This window comes from Giraffa tippelskirchi, chromosome 8 (genome assembly GCF_054371585.1).
Source record: "Giraffa tippelskirchi isolate mGirTip1 chromosome 8, T2T-mGirTip1v1.2.pri, whole genome shotgun sequence".
In the NCBI taxonomy this organism is placed as follows: domain Eukaryota; kingdom Metazoa; phylum Chordata; class Mammalia; order Artiodactyla; family Giraffidae; genus Giraffa; species Giraffa tippelskirchi.
The window spans coordinates 159,021,988-159,040,812 of record NC_137282.1 but is presented as its reverse complement, the minus strand read 5'-3'; the positions used below and the strand labels follow the sequence as shown (position 1 = coordinate 159,040,812).

The following is an 18,825-nucleotide window of genomic DNA, read 5'->3' as shown; positions in this document are numbered from 1 at the left end:
TCCTGCATTGCAGGTGGATTCTTGGCTAGTTGAACTACCAGGGAAGCCCATTATGCTGTAACCAAGCTTCATCATCTAGCTTGTAACCAAGCCTACAGACCACAAAGTCCATTGAAAACAGAAAGTTCCCTTTCAGTTTTCAGGCATGCTGATCCCAAGGAGAACACACATCAAACTATGCTGAATTTGTCTTGCATCGAAGGTGATAAAAACCCTCAGAGGGACCTGGAAGAAGGGTATCTATGACTGGATACTTCTGAGAGAGTGTAAACACATCTTTAGTCTTCATCTTGTCTCTAGGTAGAATGTGATTTTCTCTAGGATTTCTTAGGCTGATGTTTCAGAAATCTTTGTGCAACCTATGTATCTCTTGATGATTGGAACCAAGACTACTGTCCTTTTGATTCTATTTTCTTTGACTCCCTCTCATTCCCTCTGGCTTCCCTGGTGGCTCAGATGGTTAAGAATCCACCTGCAATGCAGGTGATACAGGTTCAATCCCTGGGTTGGGAAGATGCCCTGGAGAAGGGAATGGCTACCCACTTCAGTATGCTTGCCTGGAGAATTTCATGAACAGAGGAGACTGGCAGGCTACAGTCGATGGGGTGAAAAGAGTCAGACATGACTGAGCGACTAACACAAGAACAACACAACATTCTCTCACTTTCTGCACAACCTGAGACTCCCTGGCTGAATACAGAGGGTATTTCTCACCATATGTTTGTTTAAAGGGCACTGTCCTTCAGTAATGAACCACAACTAAATATTCTGGCCAGTGCATCATATTGTTTGTCCACATATTCTTATGTAACATGCATGCCCTTTTCCTCCCAACTCTGCTCTAACATCAAACAAAAGGCCCAGGAATGTTTACTTTAGTCTATTTTGAATTCAATCTCTTTGTATGAAGACATTATGGAATATCCCTGTTGTATACAACACTACCCACACTACCCAAAGCAGACAGTTTGGGAAATTGATTCCCATTGAAATGGGAAATATCCAGTACTTTAATAGCAAGCATAACAAGTTGGGGGAAGTTGTATTTATCTATAAGCTTTTGTAAAGTTAGAAGTTGAACTCCTGATACTCTCTTTGGTACAAATTGTTATTTTCTTCTTCACACACATTCTGCTTTTTCTGCTCTCAGAAATTCCTTTGAGATGAACAAATGATCCATTTGCTGAAAAGGTAAATGGATTGTGCACATGAATGATACTATGGTTGTTAATTTACCGTACAATATTGACATTAAATGAAGATTTCTATTTGCATGGGAAACATTGTCATTTCTGTTAAAGTGAGGGGAATTTTCCTCATCTTTGTAAAAGAATTCTTTACTCAGAACATAATGGCTAGAAGTATAAAACCAAATGTTTCCGGCCTTCTCTCTCACTTACGGCCCTACGTGTGTGCGTGCGTACTGTCACTTCAGTTGTATCTGACTCTTTGCAACACTATGAACTGCAGCCCGCCAGGCTCCTCTGCCTATGGGATTCTCCAGACAAGAATACTGGAGTGGGTTGCCATACCCTCCACCAGGGGATTTTCCCTAACCAGGGATCGAACCCCATCTCCTGTGTCTCTTGCGTTGGCAGGTGGATTCTTTACCATTAGCACCACCTGGGAAACCCCTTATGGCCTTACACATATGTGAATGTTGTCTTTGATTTAAGACATGTCATTTAATTGCATGCCCTTTGGCTTGCCTGACTCCTCTCTCTAAATGTAGACAGATCAAACAGTGGAGATCTAAAATGTCTCAATAACATTTTATTCAAGTCAACTTCAGTACTCCAAAAATTAGTGAAACACAAATTATTGCACTAGGATAATCATGTTCATTTTGTTTAATTGTGTGTAAGCGAACCTAGAGGGAGTATAATTCTGTAATTTTCAAGTGAGGAATGGAGGTAAGCAGGTTTCTAGGCATTTGACTGTTTCAGTGCTTATGCTAGTAACACACATTGTCTGCACAACGATGGAGCCATAATGCAGCCTTATCCCACTGAGCATTTCATTGGTTGCTACATTGGAAACTTTATTTCATCGAAGAAAAACCTAAACATGGACTATACTTAGTCTTTCAGGACAAGTCAAACAAGACATGAAAAGAATATGAAGTAAACCACTCGTTTATGTTGCATGTTAAAAGAGAGATTCTCACTGTGAATTTCTATCTACATTCCTCATCAATTATATTCTAAAAGAAATACATAAATTTTCAAGTGAAGACTTGTTTCTCGGAGACATAAGACCAAACTTGGTTGACTACATAAAATTGTGTGCAGCATGAAGCAATTATGTACACATATATACATTTGATAATTGATTGAAATAGGAAATTACGTCCTTTAGGATACAGTAACAAATTAGTTTTTCTAATAATTTAATACATTTGCATTCCAAGTGGCTTAAGCCAACCAATGAGACCAAGAGTTAATTCATAAAAGACACTCTTTAAGGAGAAAGGACCCTACAGTTTAATATGGATCGATCAGCTTCCTAATAGGAAGTTGTGGTATTGCAATGTAATAAGAAATACGTATTTATTCTTCCTCTGTGGTTTTTGGCATAAAAGCTTCTAAAACCCTTGGAATTGCCTGAGTGATAAGGGTGAGAGGAGCATCTTTTGTTATTCAAAATAAGCCCCTTTCAACTATAGGTGGTTTATGCTAATAAGGCGACTCTTGGTGGACCTCTGGATTGCCCAGTTGGGGGCTGGTTGCCAAAGGAATCAATCAAGTGCTTAGAGGTTTGGAACTTTAGCCCCATCCCAGGATTCTAGGACTGAGAGATTGGAGATTGAGTTAATCACCAATCGCCAATAATTTAATCAACCCTCCTTTAGTAATGGAACTTACATAAAACTCCTAAAAAACAAAGTTCAGAAAGCATCCAAATTGGTGAATGCACAGAGATGCTGGGAGAGTGGTGTGCCCAGAGAGGGCATGGAAGACCCATGTCCCCACCCATGAAAATAACTGACCCTACACATTTCTTTAATTTGAATATCCTGAGTTGTATCCTTTACAATGATCTAGTACATAAAGTGCTGTCCTACATTCAAGGAATTCTGGGCATCCTCAGTTTGTAATTCGTCAATCAGAATTACAGGAAGCCCTGTAATTGGCATCTGAAATGGGAGTGGGGACAGCCTTGTGGCACTGAGCCCTTAACCTATGGGGTCTGCGCTAACACCGGGTAGTTAGTGGCAGAACTGAATTTTGGACACCCATTTAATGACTAGGACTTCCCTAGTGACTCAGATTGATAAACAATCCACCTGAAATGTGGGAGACCCAGGGTTCAGTCCTGAGTTGAGAAGATCCCCTGGAGAAGGAAAGAAAGTGAAAGTGAAGTTGTTCAGTCGTGTCCGACTCTTTGTGACCCCATGGACTGTAGCCTACCAGACTCCTCCATCCATGGGATTTTCCAGGCAAGAATACTGGAGTGGGGTGCCATTTCCTTTTCCAGAGGATCTTCCCAACCCAGGGATCGAACCCAGGTTTCCCACATTGTAGGCAGACGCTTTTACCATCTGAGCCACCAGGGAAGACTGGCTACCAACTCCACTATTCTTGCCTGGAGAATTCCAAGGACAGAGGAGCCCAGCAGGGTGTGCTGCATGGCATCACAAAGGGTTGGACATGACTGAGTGACTAACACTGGTGATTTACTATAGATTTAGAGAATTGGTTGAGTGTGAAAAAAAATCCTACACATTTGGTATCAGAATGTTGTGAGTAAAAATAGATCATAGAAGCTTCTTCTAAATAACTTCCAATTACATAGATAACCGCCAATATCTTGAACTCCTCATGTGCTCAAGTTGCCAATGATTCTTAAGAGAGAAAAAAGAAATAGAAAACCAGTATTTCCAGCACTAGATAAAATAACTACTTTCCCCTCAAGACAGGCAAGAGTATAAACTCCAGAATTTGTATCAGAATTCTTACTCCTACACATCAATAACTTAGCAAATATCAATAAGCACAACAGAGGATTTCCAGAGCAGATTACAAAGTCCAAAACAACATTCCCCAAATTTCATTATGTTTTGTTTTCATTCAGTTTGAAATATTTTCTCATTTTTCTCGTGATTTCTTCTTTGACTCATAGATTTGATGGATATATATTATTTAATTTCCAAAAATTTAAGATCTTCTTAAATATCTTACTGTTACACATTTTTAATTCAATTCTACTGGGGTCCGAGAACATACTTTGTAAGATTTCCAATCACGTTGAGTGTATTGAGACATTTTATGACCCAACATAAACCTTGATGGGTATACTGAATCTATTTGAAAATAGTGTGTATTCTGCAGCTATAGTCTGTAGTATTCTGTAATTATCAATTAGATGAAGATAATTAATAGTGTTCATATCTTCTATGTCTTCTGAGTTTTAATGTTTTGCTTATTTGTTCTGTCAATTGCTAACAGAGGGGCATTAAAATCTGTAACTGTAAATGTAAAATTATACATTTATTTCTTTGATTCTGTCAAATTTTGCAGTTTTTTATGCTTGTCATAATTTCTTGACGAGTACATTAATCATTTTGAAATGTTTTTCCTTATCTCTTATAATACACTTTATCTTGAAGTCTATTATCTTATATACTAGCATAGTCACTCCAACCTTATTAGCATTTACCTACTATGAATTTTTCCACTCATTTACTTCTGGTCTCCCAACATTATTCCCAGTGATTCATTTATGGGATGTGAACATCCTGTCTTCACATTCTTGACCTCTTCCAGAGCAGAAATCTTGGTTCCAAAACAGGGAAATGCTTTCACCAGGAGACCCAGTAAGTTTTCCACTGACCTTGGAGCTATGATGACTGCCTGGTCACTTAGGACAAGGAAAAGAATTGCTTGAGCTCTGGGATGTGCTGTGCTGTGCTTAGTCAGTCGTTTCTGATTCTTCGACCCCATGGACTGTGTGTAATTCACTTTCATGAGGACAGAGAGGGATGACTGTAACCTGCAGGATTCACAGGGCTGTCTTCTGGTGTTCCTGTTTCCGGTGAGAACAGTAAACAGTTGCAACAACTATGGTCCAACAAAGGCAAGATGCAATTATCTTAGATTACTCAGGAATGAAGTTCTGGGTTTCCACATCAATCAAGTTACCCAGATGAGTCTAAACACCAGTGGAAATTGTAGAAATTCTAGAAAGGGTGGTAGAAGATTACGATGATGAACATCAGTAATGTCCTCAAGTCCAACTGAGACAATACAAACAGCAATTTTTTCCATTAACCCTTTTTAAAAATACCCTTGCATTCATTAAAGAGACTATCCTTTCCCCAATGTGTACTCTTGGCTCCTTTATTGTAAATTAATTGACCATATATTCACAGGTTTGTTCCTGGGTCTCTATTCTGTTCCATTGATGAACGTGTCTGCTTTTATGTCAATACAATCCTGTTTCAATTACTCTAGTTTGGTAATATAGTTAAGTGTGATGCTTCCAGCCTTGTTCTCTTTTCTCAAAATTACTTTGGCTACTCAGAGTCTTCTGTGATTCCATACACATTTTAGGATTGTTTTTTCTACCTCTGTAAAACATTTCATTGGAACTATGATAGAGATTTCAGTAAGTCTATACATTGCTTTGGGTAGTATGCTTTGGACATTTTAACAATATTGTATCTTCAAATACATAAACAGGGGATATTGTTCAATTTTTTGCTGTCTTTCTCCATTTATTTCCTCCATGTTCTCTAACCTTCTTGTCCAGGGCTTTGTTTCAAAACACAAAGTATAGTTATCCTTCTCAGGTATGGCTGCTTATCTATTACTTCAATTATCCACTCATTCTACATTTAGAAATATTTAAGAAGTGCCCCTAAAGTGTCAGACTATTTTCCAGGTAGAGAGATATAAAAGTGAACAAAACCAAAGCAATATGTTCTTTCTTGGAGCTTATGGTCTACCTGTGGGAGACAAATAATTAAAAACAAAGAGAAATTAATCCAGTACCATGCGGTGATAAGGGCACTGTCAGATGCTGTAGACTGGTTTGCTCCACAGCTACTCTGATGACAGCTAGTGTGTTTTCTAATTATGAAAAAGCTGAAAGGCTAAAAAATTCTGTCTCCCAGAGTCACTTCAAGTAATGTCTCTAATGTGACTTAGGTTTTATAAGAAATGAAATCAGAAGAGAGCAAGAGGGAGAAAGAACAAGAGGCGTCCATTTTATTGGCACAAACCACAACGGAGCAGTGTGGTCCTTGAGCTGCAAGCTCGAGTGCATGTTCCAGGTTCATCAGGGGCTGCAGATTCCTGTGTGGGGACCAGCAGATCATTCGGTGGCCTATTATCAGTAGTAGTGGTAGTAGCAGCATGCCTTTGTTTGGAGGAGGGCATGGCAACCCACTCCAGTATTCTTACCTGGAGAATCCCCACGGACAGAGGAACCTGGGCTACAGTCCATGGGGTCACAGAGAATCAGACACGACTGAGCGACTAAGCACAGCACTGTATGCCTTTGTGTAATCCCTCAAAACAAGAACTATTGAAGCAAAATTTAAGTTTAAATTTAAATCACTACATATGTGAGTTCCTACTCAATATAACAGCTCCTGGGTGAAGAACTGAACATCAGCCATATAGGCAGAGCTTCAAAATGAAGGATACAAAATCCCTGCCTTTGTAGAGTTTACAGGCTGAGTCTAATGATTCAAGAATGTGACAAATGGAAGTTTAGAAACTCTGCCCTGAAGCAGCTCCTGGGGAGCATTGATTGGTTTGCTTCTTTATGCTCCTGAGTATCTCTGTCACCCCTCCCGATTGAAGCCTTCACAATGGTCTTTCCATAAACACAACAGGATAGCACATTCTGAAACATGATTGGCACACTAGAACATCACCGTTTCTCTTGCATATGCCAGGCCTAATCATCTATGCCAATCTTTAGGAAACCATGTCTAGCAAGCTCTGAAGGAGGATAAACCATTACTTTGACTCAAGGGTTAAGCAGACATCGTTCTGACTTCAAGTCTCAAGGTTTGTCCTGATGCCCTAGTCCCCTCCCTGTCAATCAGTGCTCCCAGGACCTCTGAGACGGGTCAAGCTGTGGCAAGTTCAGATTAGATTACTATTCTTCTCACTAGCCTTGATCTGCCTAAGAGCTGCCTTCCAGCTGGGTTCTGGTCTGATGAGCTGTCCATAGCCTGAGGAGCCAACGGTCTGGAGCTCTTCCTCCAGCTATTGTCAAAGACTATAGAGGTTTCCTCCCACTCACAGTATGGAGTTAATTTGCCTTCGTGAACTGTCAGCCTCTGGAGATCACCTAAGGCCATCTCAGCTGTGACATGGATCCCTGAACGACAACTCCTCCAGGGCAGCCAGCTGTATGAGCTTCATCTGCCCCTAATGATCTTCAAGAAGGTGGCCCCACTCCCACCTCGACCACTGATGTCCAGCAAGGTCCATCACACATTATTTAAAGATAAAGAAGCAGTTGTTAAAATATCCTCTTCACGCTATTTTTGTGACAGTTCTGTTGCTGGAAATCTTGAGTAACAAATTGTTCGATAATATTTGCTTTTTCTAGTGGGAAAGGGAAGTGAAAGTCGAGCATCCCTGATAGCTCAGTTGGTAAAGAATCTGCCTGCAATGCAGGAGACCCAGGTTCGATTCCTGGGTCAGGAAGATCCTCTGGAGAAGGGATAGGCTACCCACTCCAGTATTCTTGCCTGGAGAATCTCACGGACAGAGGAACCTGCCGGGATACAGTCCATGGGGTCACAAAGAGCCGGACGTGACTGAGTGACTAACAACAACAACAACAACAAAAGACCTGACAGTAACTGATGAAGCTGGAAAGGGAATCCTTGAGAGTCGTAGGTTCTGTGTCTTCCTTTAACTTTAGACCACTCCGTATCCCTGTTCTCAGTGGAAACACCTTGAACAAGACGTCTAAATACAAAGGGAGAAGACTGTGAGGCTCACATTTATAGGCTGTCAACTTCTGTTCCTCTCTCGGCATCCTTGGATTTCATTAATTCAAAACTGGGATTATTTTCAGATCTGTGACAGGAAATTTAGATCCTTTTAAAAACATGACTTTCAATAGAGAGATCCACATTGAAATAATGCTAGATTTGATCATCAATTTTGGAATTCTGTTCATATAATATTTTTGCTTAATAATTCTTGCTAACATGAAGTATATGATAGGATTCTATATAAAAAGTGTGTTATTTTAATGATGGATTTAAAAATCCTGCTTCCTTACAACCTCCTTTACTTGAGCTGGGTGGTAGTGGGAGATGTACCCTGACAGTTACTTCTGGATTAGTCTCCATGAAATCTGCTTTTCTTACATCTAAAACCATGCTCTTCATCTACACAGCTGTATATTATAGTTAAAAGATGCTGAGAGAGTAGTTCCTAAAACTTCTCATCACATAAAAAAAAACTTTTTAAAGACTGTATCAGGAGATGAATGTTAACTAAACATATTGTGCATTTATTTCACAATATGTATATATGAAGTTGCTGTGCAGTACACCCAACTACATACAGAGTTGTATGTCAATTATATCTCAATGAAACTAGAAAAAGATAAAATTATAAACTTACAGTTGACATTCCTCAAGGGAGGTTACAGCTCTAAGATTATGACTCTAACAATGATGGAAGTGGTTCTTTAACCAAACTGAGCCCTCCAATCAGGAAGCCATGGAAAAATGGAGATGGTGAAGGGGATTTCTACTTTAGAACAGTGACATTTCAATGCAATAGATGATAGCATGACCTTATTTTTTTTTGTAGTAGATGAAAGCATGTCCTTAAAATGCTTTATGGGAAAAAAAACTTGTTAGAAATGATTTATAGATGTATCTCTCCATTGAGAAGTATCTTCCGATTAGTAATGTTGTTTTCTTGTAAACATGCATGTTATTTAAATATGTTCATTTTTGTTTGAGAACATTTTTCTCAAAACATGTTTTGACTATATATTTGCTTTCAACAATTCCTGCTTTAACAAGCACTTGTTTTAGTAGAAATTTGATATGAATATACTTGGAAATACTTCTGCACATTACTACTGAAAACGGAAAATATCTTTAATATTTAGTATTTAGTGATATAAATTATGGAGCTTCCCGCATGGCACTAATGGTTAACAACCCACCTGCCAATGCAGGTAATGTAAGAGATGTGGGTTCAATCCTTGGATTCGGAATATCCCTTGGGGGAGGGCAAGACAACTCACTCCAGTATTCTTGCCTGGAGAATCAGACAGAGGAGCCTGGTCAGCTACAGTCCATGGGGCTACAAAGAGTCAGACATGACTGAGGTTACTTAGGATGCATGCACACAATATAAATTATAATTATTTTCAAAGAAATGCACAAATGAGGAAGATCATTGTTTTTTGACAAAATAGCTCAGCAGTTTTAAGTGATGCAGTCACTTAAATGACTTTAAGTGATGTGTCAGTTCCAAGATTTCCATTCAGAGTTTATTTACATGAAAGATTGTCATATGTAATATTCAAGTGACCCTGGAGGAATAAAGTTTAGCTTAAGATGGTACTTAGAGTTCTTTAACCTTGAAGCTGACATGGTAATTCTACATATTCCAAGCAAGGTTGTATTCAGTTAAAATACATTTTGATATAGATTTCTTGAGGAAAATTTTCTTTGAATATGTACTCGAATTAGCTATCAAAGATCAATGAAAGATTAAAAAAGAGAAAATAATAATGTCTGGCCATGGCTGAAAGTAGCGATATAACTGCCTTTAACAACGTTATTACTGATATAAGGCAAACATTTAAAGCTTTGCTGCCTCTGAGAAATCTTTAAACTTGTGAGATTAGTGACTTTTGAAAACACTTGAAAATTTATTAAGTATTACATGCTAAGCATGTTTTTGTTTCTTTGGACATAATAACTGCTAAGTCTCTTGCATAATATAATGATGAACCATTTAATTTCTTACTGATAAGAAATATTTATTGTGATGAGGTAGAGGACAAAGATAGGAGACTGGAAGTTAGGGACACAGTTGGATGGATAAGCTAAAAAATATTTTTTATTTTAGAAATTCACCACATTGAAGGGTTTAAACTATTGTTATTTAGTTGCTAAATCACATCCAACTCTTTGTGACCCCACTGACTGCTGCACCTCAGGCTTCTCTGTCCTTCATTATCTCCTGGAGTTTGCTCAAACTCGTGTCCATTAAGTCGGCGATGCCATCCAACCATCTCATCCTCTGTCATCCCCTTCTCCTCCTGCCCGTCATCTTTCCCAGCATCAGGGTCTTTTCCAATGACTTGGCTCTTCACATCAGGTGGCCAAAGTATTGGAGCTTTAGCTTCAGCATCAGTCCTTCCAATGAATATTCAGGGTTGAGTTCCTTTAGGATGGACTGGTTGGATCTCCTTGCTTTTCCAAGGCACTCTCTCTCCAGAGCCTTCGCCAGCACCACAGTTCGAAAGCATCAGTTCTTTAGTGCTCAGTCTTTTCAGTGGTCCAGCTCTCACATCGGTACATGACTACTGGAAATACTATAGCTTTGACTATGGACCTTTGTCAGCAAAGTAAGGTCTCTGCTTTTTAATATATCGTCTAGGTTTGTCGTAGTTTTCCTTTCGAGGAGCAAGTGTCTTTTAACTTCATGGCCACAGTTACTGTCCACAATAATTTTGGAGCCCAAGAAAATAAAATCTGTCACTGCTTCTACTTTTTCCTCATCCATTTGACATGAAGTGATAGGACCAGATGCTTCTATTGGGGTTTGGTTCCCCAAATACTCACTGCAGGTTAGCCCTTAGGATCCAAACATGAGCCTTAAATATCCCCACCACTGCTGTTTCAACCACTGATTTATGAGTGGGTGTGAATACATGCTGGTTTATTTTGGATGCACAGTAAGTTACAAGTAAAGAACTTTATTAAGTAAATCATTAGGAATCAATTATTCTGTCTTTCATTCTACTTTTATGATTTTATAGTATACGCTTGACCTTTACCAAAAATATGAGAATATGGTAAATCACAAAATTAATTTATGGAAGAGTTGCAGAATTGCAGAGGGTGCTTGATTTTAATCTACCTGCAATCTCTCTGTGTTGCAAAATCTTAGGTGTTGGTAAACTAATTAGTGTTTTAAATAGTGGTGTGTAAGGACAGTGTGGGTGTATTTCACAGGTTGCTCTGACCAATAGGAACCAATAGATTTAGCCATAGCATTAAAATGTGTCCTTAAAATAGTTATTTATTTGGTTCATCTGACACCTGTCTGTGTAGGTTAGCTCTCTCATCTCGACTTACAGCTGAGAAAGCTAAGACAAGGGAGGGTTAAAAAAGCCTGATGTTTCACTACAAGTCAGTGGATCTGACAAAGCCTGAATGCAAAATTGTTGCCTTTGTGATTTCTGCTTAATAGTCTAGGCTAGAAGTATATTAAAACATGTAAACCGAGAAATGAACAACAAATGAGGTTGAGTAAGGACAAAAGCATGGATGAAGTCACTTCTTTACAGTAAGTTATCAGCTATATTCTAGCCATACCCAAGTGAGGAAGGAACGTTCAAAGCTTCAGTCCCAGAGAATATTTTCATTTTGATTTATCACCATGTTATAAAGACATCTTATAAAAAAGTCTGATCAGAATTTTCATCAAAAAATAAAGTTCCCATTCTCAGTCAATTTCCCTTTCTTTAATAAGACAAAATCTAAAGGATCCTAAATTTTGAAGTGTGGTTCCACTTCAAAAGCATCTACAGATTTCCTGACAATTGTTTCAAACACAGAGATTGAACGAGGTACCAGTAAATCTGCTACAAAACCTTCCTCTGGGTAACCATATTACTTCCAACCCAAAGATTGTGAAGACTTTTGGGTTTGTATATTTCATTGCATGTGTTTCTGGTGTTAAAGTCTGTGTTCCCCTAACTGAATTACCCATCTTCTAGGAAGAATTTGATATTCATTGGTCTACGTGTGTTTCGATTTAGTTTACTCCTTTTTTACTCTTGTCTTATTTGAGACCAAGAGCCAATGTCACCTGGTTTTCATTTAAAAAAATAAAGATGCTTCATAGATGTAGACACTGTTATTATTTCTCTCTTTAGTGCTGAAACTGTCCAATTCTTCTACGCTTCATTAAAGGGGCCACTTCCTAGATTTTTCATCCTTTTTATACTATGTTATGTTTTCTCTGAAGTAAAATTCTGCATACGTTGCTTATTGCATGAGCCTAGTCTTGTGTCATGTACCAAGTGAGTGAACTGTAGGGTGTAACCAGAGTGGTAGGGTATTATTAACATCTAGTCTACCATCTATGCTGTTGTATTATTGGATACTTAATGTTGCACATACAGAAGGAAAGTAAAACTAGGAAAAAATGTATTTTTTAAAAAAAGTTTATCTGGAAACATATTCTTGAAGAATGGAATATATATTTGAGAGGGTCAAATGCCTAATGCTTAGATACTGAGAATACAGACATTAAGTCTAAAATTGCCATTCAATTTCAGTAGAAATTGATTCTATAAAAATACTACAAAATGATTTCTTGTTTCATAAGCTAGGTAAAATAGATATTGTGGCTTCATAAGTGTTTAATGCATTGTAGCAGAATTAACTAATTGTCCCCAAATATCCAGTTTCACATTCTCCCCTTGGTAATGAAGCTGTTGCTTGTTGGACACTTGGACGCTTAGCATAAAGTCCACATTTGTCAGAGCAGCAGTGGCACCAAGAAATAATCATATGATCCAGTTCTAGTCTATGAAATGCAATTACCGCATGCATGCCCTGCCTTTCTCCCCTTCAGGTGATGCAATGCAATGATGGAGCCTGGAGCACCTGTCTTAGACCAGGAGATGAAGCCATGCATTGAGGGTGGCAGAGCAGAAAGCAGAAAGAACCTAGGTCCAAAACCCGGTGAGATCACCATATCGGTCTCAGGTTAGTTAGACTGTCACATGGAAAAGGGACACTTTTCTATCGGTTTTAGCCACTGAGGGATCTTCATTGGAGCAGCTAAAAATCATTCCTAACTAATACATTACGTAACAAATGTTAATTTATCTTTACATTTAAAACTTTTATTTTTAATATTATTTTTGCTTTGAACAGAACTAGAATTAGTCAGGAGAGCATTTGTATTTATTCATTGCTTTTTTTGGAATTTTGTACCACACTTTTAAAGATTTTATGCTTCAATTTAGACCTGGAATAGTTTGAACCAAAGTATGCAGAATTGCATAAAGAAAGCTGAGCACTAAAGAACTTACGCTTTTGAACTGTGGTGTTGGAGAAGACTCTTGAGAGTCCCTTGGACTGCAAGGATATCAGACCACTCCATCCTCAAGGAAATCAGTCCTGAATATTCGTTGGAAGGACTGATGCTGAAGCTGAAGCTCCAATACTTTGGCCACCTGATATGAAGAATTGACTCATTGGAAAAGACCCTGATACCTGGAAAGATTGAAGGCAGGAGAAGGCGATGACAGAGGATGAGATGGTTGGATGGCATCACCAACTAGATGGACATGAGTTTGATCAAGCTCTGGGAGTTGGTGATGGACAGGGAAGCCTGGAGTGCTACAGTCCATGGGGTCACAAAGAGTCAGATACGACTGAGCAAAGGAACTGAACTGAACTGATGCAGAATCGCTAGGTTACTTTTGTACCTTAGCACTTCCATGTGAATTTGGCACATGACGTTCAAGATGAAACACACCTAATACAGATGCTGAACACAGATTTATTCAAAACTAACATGTTACAGGTGAAAATGGAAAATAGCAAAAAAAAATAACACTTTGAAGTCTGGAAGCAGCCTTTTTGCACATTAAGAATAAACAGTCATAATTGCTTTTCTGCAAAGGAAAAAAGAGTACATTAAATTTGCTTTTCGGTGTACATTTTTTTGACTTTATAATAATTTATATGCTAAATTCTATTGTGCCCTCATAACATTAAAAACCAGTAAATGTTATTTATTCCAAAAAATTGAAGACTCTGAAACCACCTGTGATTAAAAATGTTTGTTTTATTGTATTTTTCTTTTGATATATGAAAAATGATTAAATCACAGCAATGGAGTTCTGTTGCATGTTAACTTTGGCTGAAGAATTAACACTCTTTCTTGTATGGGCAGAAAGTAGTCCGTCATGGCACAGAGTACTTCTTTGAGTTTATTGGTTGAAGGTTTTACTAAAATTAAAGAAAGTGTTATTTTACATAAAATATTTTACAAGAAAATGTGTGGATATAATTTCCCTATTATTCAAATTTCCCTAGTTATTAATTGTATTAATTTCTATACTTTGGAGAGTAACATTCAATGTAGAGAAGAACTTTTAAAATTCATGCACTGCCCATAAAATATCCAACTCTTACTCCTAAAGCAATTTTTTTTTTTTATATTCAGCACAACTACAGTGTATAATTGTGAAAGGCTACTATTTTTATGTAGATTGTTAATTTTGAATCTAATACATATACTCTACCTTGAAATGTGGTTAGTTAAAATACTCAGATTTTCATTTCTTGGACTTAAAAAGCATCACAAAAATATTTAAAGTCTGAGTGTTGAAGTAATGATCAGCACTACGTATAAAAAGCCTTAATTTTATAATGTTTTTGAATTCTTTTAAAGCAATTGCTTGCATTAAATGTAAATATTTACAAGATATTCTCTGTAAATTAGTGTGGAACAGGAGCTAATTCTCTTTCAATAACTTTTATGGCAAAAGACAATCAACAGCACATAGGCCATTAATAGAAGCCATTTTTTGATCAAACAGGAAATAAGCAGGCCACCAAACAGAATGAGGTCATAAAGAACGGATTCCAGCCAGTAAGTTTGCTGGCAAAGACAGCCGAATGTGTTCTCGCTGTAATCTACAGGGCTCAGCAGTGATTATTCCTCACCCGCTGTGCTACTTATGTCTGAGTCTGTTTTCCTTCTCTCTCTCACACACACACACTTATTACCAGTGGTGTGCCAGTCTCTACTTTAAGAACCAGGGATTAAAGTAAAGAAGGATAGCTACTTCTTAAAACTTTAAAGACAGTAAAAGATGATAGATTCCACTATGTTGTAAAAACCATGCCTGAACCATTTCCTCACTCTCCCATCTTGCTTATTTGTCTGCTAGGATCCTGGCGTCACCAGAAAACCCTTGGCTACATGTTTGGCTCTGATGTTATTCTCTATAACAGTGAAAAATTATACCTGTCATTGACTGAATGCTTGTTGTAAGACAGGCAATGTTATAAGTTCTTTATAGGCATTGACTCATTCACTCCTAAAAAGTTTAGGAGGTAGCCACTATTATTATCACCGTTTTTCAGATAAGGTAAGCTGAGGCACACAGATGAGGTAAATTGCCTAGTGTCAGGCAGGTAAGAAGTGGAGGAGTCAGGACTCGAACTCAGGCAGGTTGGTCCGCACCTTCCTCTCATTAACTGCTGCCTTTCTTCCCCCAGCCATGACCTTTCACTTGGGTCATGGACAGCGCTGCTGCTTGTTTGGTGTTTGCTTTTGATGTTGAAGCCGAGCGCTGTTGTTACACAGCTATAAACTGAATGTGAACGTAGTCACAAAATATATATATATAGCTTCAGTTGTTGATGAACTAGCTAAGCAGCATTTGCATATATATACAAAATATATATACATATATATGTATACATACGTACACACACAAAACTACAAAATCAAAAACAAAGCTTAGAAACCCAAAAGATCTAATTAAGTCATTACCTATACAACACAGCTTCCCTGGATAGGACAATGAATACTAAAGGGGACTATGCTTATACGATAGGGTAACATATGGCATTAAAAATAATCAACTAAAACTAAACATATAAGCATGGATAAGTCAAAGCTAAAAAGAAAGTGTCAACAGGTCACCTGTGGTATGATATAATTATAAGACGTTTAATTTACAAAGAATGCTATAGAGATTTAGGGATTTTAAAGAAGTTTACGAAGTAGTAAAAGTGTAAGGTGAAATATGAAAATGGTCAACATTCACACACACACACACACACACACACGAGATAGCCACTGCAGGTCAAACTAGAAGGATGGCAAAAGAAATTTCATCTCTTTATATGTTTAGTGTTGAATTTCATACATGGATTGCTAGGGACACAGATTTTATATTATTCTATAATCATAAGAGTGGATCTAAAATATTTTAAGATCCTCAAAATATTTTTAAAAGAGGAAGAAGAGAGGGAGAAAACGCATATAATACTCAATTTAAACACAGTACGTTTGTTTAAACCATGAATTTCTTAAAAGATCAATGGAATGAGAAGAAATGGTGGAAAAGAAATGGACTTTGAAATCAGGAAACCTGTGTTCAAAGTTTACCTGTTCTAGATAGTTTGGGCTTAGTGCAGATCACTTCTTGTCTGAGGTAAATTTATTAATGTGCAAAGGTTTATTACGTGTTGTGGGGGTTGGAAGCTAGGAGTGGGCATTTACTATTGTATATTATCTTGAAACATTCTTCCAGTCTAATAATTTATGCTTCTAAGTATTTTTTATGCACTAACTGTTCTCCTATCTCTTTGCCCAGTACTGTGATAGATGTAGTAAAAACCCAACATCAGTGAGATTCTATCACCTGCTTAAAAAAAAGAGCTCCAACTTTGTTCACAAACCATATGCTCTCATCTCTTACTACTGCATGTAGTTAGGCTTCTTATAAAGATGTCATTTATATAGGAAATTTAAGCCAGACAACAGAATTCTGAAAAATCTGAAAACTACCATTAAACCTATGAAAAAATATAGTTACGACGCTTTTTTTCCCCCTCTTCTTTGACCAGAAAGGTGGCTTGTAAGAATTATTTCTTCTCACCTTTGTTATGTCATCGTACTCTTTATTTATATTTTTCCCACTCCCTCTTTTATCCCTCACAAACAACCGAGGATTGAACTTATCTAACTGTATAAACATGTGCACCGGCGTCCCCGAGGCTGAGTGTGTCATGGAAAGAGAACTGCAACTCCTCGGTCAAGCCGATTCCCACCTGTTGGGCAGCATGTGCCTGCGGCGTGTTCTGAAAGTCAAGGACTTAAGTGGGAGAATTTCCAGATCCTAAGTGGATGCTGAGCCCTGTTTCAGTGTGGGAGTATTTTCCACCCATTGATAACTTAGGCGGATGGCTTTCCCAGAGCTGTCAAACACGCGGTGGAAACACATTTTTTTCATAAGAGGCTACCGACATGAGCAAAAATTCTAAGAAAAATACAGCCCACAAATCAACACAGTCACACCCAGAGTCATTATAATTAAGAAATAGTTCTTGGGACTTACCCCAGCGTGGAATCACTAGATCATATAACCGCAGGTAAAGGCACTGAAATGTGAGGCCCACTGTTTGAATGAGCTACACATTTCCCCTCAAGAACAGAGTATGTTCTATGCCACAGGTGTTTCAGTAATTGCAGTACGTTAGGAATATATCATGTTTAACAGACCTTGTACACACATTTCCACCTGTGAGAGACGGTGGTCCAATTTCGATACTCCGGGCTGAGTGTCAGATACACGTAAGTCCACACTGTTTAATGAGGCTCACTTGCCAAGTGAGTGCTTGACTCTGGTCTCCTCCTCACCCCGCTATTGATTAGTTGAATGGAGAGTAAATCACTTGGCCTTAGCGTGTCTACGTTTTCTCCTGTAACATAGCTCAATATTACAGAAGAGTTTTGCAGATGCTTTATGAGAAGTTTGACTTTGACTCCCCATCAACCAGATGAAAATCTAAAATGCAAATGTCAATTCTTGATTCCAGAAAAACATGTCTTAGCGGTCGACGTTTGGATCAAAGGGGATGTGAATTATGTAAGTACAATGATGTTTGATTATAGTGCTGTTATATCAATTGAATTGAATTCCTATAGAAGCCCTCACTTCTAGTTATTCCACTAGGAATCTAATGACAGTAAGAAACTCAGGACGTGGCCTTACGAGTCATAATATCATATTGCAGTGCATTCTTTATTTACAGAATATAATCTGCCTACTTTGTTACATGGTTTGAACCAACACTTGTAAAATAAAAGAGATAAAATTATATGATTAAAAATGCAAATTCAAAATCACATTAAAGGAAAGAAGTATACAAAAAAATAAACTTTTGTAAAAAAAGCTGTTAAACATTTATTTTAAAACTTTGCATTTCCTGACAACTAAGTCACAGGATATATTAAATATGATTCTCATGGCAAAACAGTAGTGTTTTTGTTGTTGTTTAGTTGCTCAGTCATGTCCAGCTCTTTTGCGACCCCATGGGCTGTAGTCCGCCAATCTTCTCTGTCCATGGGATTCTCCAGGCAAGAATACTGGAGTGGGCGACCATTTCCTCCTTCAGTGATCTTCCCAACCCAGGGATCAAACTGCGGATTCTTTACTGCCGAGCCACCAGGGAAGCCCATGGTGTTTTTAAAAATAAGCAAATGTATTATCCTGGTGTATGAGGTTTGTCATTTCATTGTGTTCTTATAGAAGGTACATTAGAATTATTTTTTTCTGTGAAATTTTTATTTACAATGTACTTTAAATATATAATTTTCAGTAAGCTAAAAAATTGGCCTCCATATTTTACCCCTTCTTAAACCTATTTTTTCAAATATCAATTTGACATGCACATCTATTTCCAAGTCTGGCGTCAGCCATGAGATGCTCTAGCCCTAAGACTCTTAGTGAACACAGCACACGCAAAGGGGTGAAACGTGTTTGCACAGCTGGGCTTGGTCTCTCTTGAGTCTCTGACACCGCCATGTGCACAAGTGGCTAGGGAGATCTAAT

The 18,825-nt window shown here is 38.0% G+C and overlaps 1 long non-coding RNA gene and 1 other non-coding gene across 2 annotated transcripts in view; both read left to right on the top strand.

Annotated features, from left to right (window-relative positions):
- The window catches only part of LOC145516307 (uncharacterized), a 56,376-nt gene extending 37,973 nt beyond the window's left edge, over positions 1 to 18,403 (top strand). Inside the window, exons 4-5 of the long non-coding RNA XR_014061288.1 lie at positions 12,813 to 12,946; positions 17,810 to 18,403. This is a non-coding gene — a long non-coding RNA (uncharacterized LOC145516307). The remainder of the gene's footprint in view (positions 1 to 12,812; positions 12,947 to 17,809) is intronic.
- On the top strand, positions 7,596 to 7,668 carry TRNAC-GCA (transfer RNA cysteine (anticodon GCA)). Its single transcript has one exon. It is a non-coding gene; the product is annotated as a tRNA-Cys (tRNA).
- Positions 18,404 to 18,825: the final 422 nt, after the last annotated feature.